Consider the following 3,333-nt stretch of genomic DNA (forward strand, 5'->3'; position numbering starts at 1 on the left):
AATAAATCCTCATAAGTGCCTATATTTTAATATGAAATATTACTGAAATTAGACACTTATCACCTCCCCCCATACCTCTCTGGTCGGCTGGAGGGCACACTTGGATAGTGAACCCGACTTTAAAGGTAGAGCGTTCGGGAGGGAATGTGACGCCTACATCTCCGGTCGTCCTTGTGCAGAGGGTGAACCTGTTTGTGTAGATAATCGCGCCAATGACGGGGAACCATTCTTCTTCTTCTACCAAACAGTCTTTAAACACATTAGGCAGTGCCTCCCTTTCAATAGCTTTGAGAGGGAGCTTCTAACTGAGATCAACGTTTCCATTCTCTGCAACTTCTTCGGCCATGCCCCCTCAGTAGATGTCTTTCTACACTTCTTCGAAGCCAAAAGCCCGGGGAAGAACCTCTGGGTCAGCTTCAGCGGGATAACTGGGAGAGTCATCCTCACTCTATTCCAGCAATCTTATAAAGGATTTAAAGGGAAATTCTTCAGGGTGTGTTGTTCTGAGCACGACCGCACTGCCTTTGATGGCTTCCCCCCTATACTTGGTGGAGAAGCTTAAATTCAAGAAGGCCAAGACCTTTGATGATCTTTCTTCAGCTGATCGCAGGGTATGCCAAGTTCTGGCCAGCTTGGGGGTGATCTTCAATACTGCATAACTTATTAAAAACGAGTATAACCCCATTGGGCTTGCCAGTTACATTGGTATAGGAATCCTCTTTTGTTCTTCCTTATACTTTTCTCTATTTATGGCTCATTTATATATGTTAACCTACTCTTGTGCTGATTTTCTTATTTCTTTTGTTTACTTGGTTCTTACCTCTTCCACTTTGGTGCAGGCATGGTACTGAACACAGAGAAGCAGGCGAGACTGGCTGAGGTCTTGTCTGTTCGTGACAACGTAGCAACTGGCAAGGCAGGAGCCTCGGCACGTCCTGTTTCCCCTGCCTCCCCAAATACTCCTCTGCCAACCTTCATTCAAACCACTCCTACCCCTACTTCGCAACAAGCAACTCCTGCCCCTGTTTCTCCACATGCTACGCTTGCCCCCACTTCTCCAACTCCCATTGTGGCTGTTCCTCTGCAACAGTCAGGGCTTCTCCACCTCCATCCCCCCTAGAGAAAAACAAAGGGGTGGTGCTCATCGCTTCTGACGATGACGAGGACACCGTGGAGGGCCCTGCTTTCAAGAGGTGGAAAACCACAATGGTAGCCACCTCCCACTCTTCTTCTGCCAAGCGCCCTGCCTCACTCAGGGACAACCCTCCTAGTGCCTCCTCACCTCCAAACCTACTTGCACTCGAGGATGGGGCCGAGAGTGTTCCTGAGCCTGCTCCTGCCCCTACCCCTGAGCTTCCCTTGGTCCTCCATCAGATCCTGAAAGGTTACCAAAAAAAGGCCATGGGGAGCTCCACTGACGAGGCACTGCAAGAAAGCATGGCCCTTATCCTCAAGGAATTCTTTGCTCGTGCCAACTCTTCTTTCCACGAGGCTGAGTTGAAGACCAAGGAGCAACAGGCCCTGGCAGATGAACTGGTGCAAGTAAAAGAGCAACTAGCCAACCAAGTTCAACGCTTCTTCGTTCGGGAAACCACACTGACCCAAGAGTTGGGCGTTCTTCGAAAGGCTGAGCTGGAGGCCAACAAGAGGCTCCACAACAAAGGCCAAAAGTACACCACCTCGCTCGACAAAGTAGTGCCATTGCGTGCTGAGGTGGTGGGACTTAAAGAAGAGGTTGCGGCCAACAAAGCCAAAATGGCCAGCCTCGAGGAGCGCTCTGTTACTCGGGAGGTAAATCTGGGTAGGGTTGAAGCTGATCTCACTGAGAAAACTGAAGCCCTTAAGAAAATCAAGGAGGAACTTACTGAGCAAGCTGAGACCTTTGAGAAGACTAAGGAGGAGCTTACAGCGAAGACTGAGGCCCTTGTGAAAGCCGAGGAGGAGATGACTGCTCAAGTTGAGGACTTCGAGAAGGCCAAGGCAGAACTCCTCGATGATGCTTTGGACAAGGAACTTATTTACTTTACACTTCCTGATACTTTGCGGTCTTGAGGTGTCTACCCTAAAGGCGTGTCTCTGGCCTCATCTTCGCTTAGAGGCGAAGGAGGACTTATCTGGCTGAAGCCTACTGTTCTCGCTTGGTGCCCACGCTCGAGGAGGAGGCATCCCGAAGGAGGCTACCGCTTCCCCTCGAGGTGTCTAAACACCTAGAAGACTGGTGCACTTGGTGCCCACGCTCGAGGAGGAGGCGTCCAAAAGGTACCTGCCACCCCCTTGGAGGTGTCTAAACACCAAGACGACAGGTGCACTCGGTGCCCATGCTCGAGGAGGAGGCATCCCGAAGGATACTGCTACTCCCTCTCGAGGTGTCTAAACACTAAGGCGACCAGTTCATCACCAATCGAATTTTGCTAGTCACGCTTGATGCCCACACTCGAGGAGAGGCGTGCCATAAGGCACTGCCATTCTTCCTCGAGGTGTCTAAACATCAAGGCAACAGGTTCGTTTCTTACTGAACCGTGTTGTCCGCATTTGGCGCCCACACTCGAGGAGGGGGAGCCCCAAAGGAGGTTGTCACTCCCTCTAGAGGTGTCTAAACACCAGAGCGACGACGTTCTCCCCTGCATTGTACAAAAAACTCAGGAATACTTGAAAATGTAATTTTTATTGGGTGACCTCATTAAAAAACCCTTATAAGGGAAAAAGAGTGTCCCCTTAAACTATATACAATGCAAGAGTTTTTAGCTGAAATAAAACTTGAGGTTGGCTGCATTCCAGGTACGAGGAATGGGGCCTCCCTCCAAGGTCTCAAGCCTATACGCCCCGTTTCCCAGGACTTCCTTCACCCTAAAGGGGCCAGTCCACTTGGGGGACAACTTGTTCTCCAACTAGTAGGGGTGAGCCTTCCATATTACCAGGTCAGCGACATGGAACTGTCGGGGCTTTAACTTGGAACTATTCTTATGCTCCACCCTTCTCTTTACTGCCTCAGCTTTGATCCACGCCTTTTCTCTTACTTTGTCCAGCAAATCCAGGTTCACCCTTCTTTCTTCATTAGACTCTTCAGCCACGAAGCTCTGAAAGCGTGGTGAGCTCTCCAAAATCTCTACTGGGATCATCGCGTCTGACCCGTACACCAAGCTGAAAGGTGTCTCTCGAATGGTGGACTGAGGCGTGGTGTGGTAAGCCCACACTATTATAGGAACCTCTTGATGGCATTCTCATGGAGCTCTTCTTGGATGTTGTGAAAAATGGTGCGGAAGCTATGGATTGAAATGTGCAAGATCCTCCTAGGAGTTATGGTGATCTTGAAGGTGCATGATGTGTATGGAA

Source organism: Phaseolus vulgaris, chromosome 8 (assembly GCF_051622355.1).
Source record: "Phaseolus vulgaris cultivar YP4 chromosome 8, ASM5162235v1, whole genome shotgun sequence".
Classification (NCBI taxonomy): domain Eukaryota; kingdom Viridiplantae; phylum Streptophyta; class Magnoliopsida; order Fabales; family Fabaceae; genus Phaseolus; species Phaseolus vulgaris.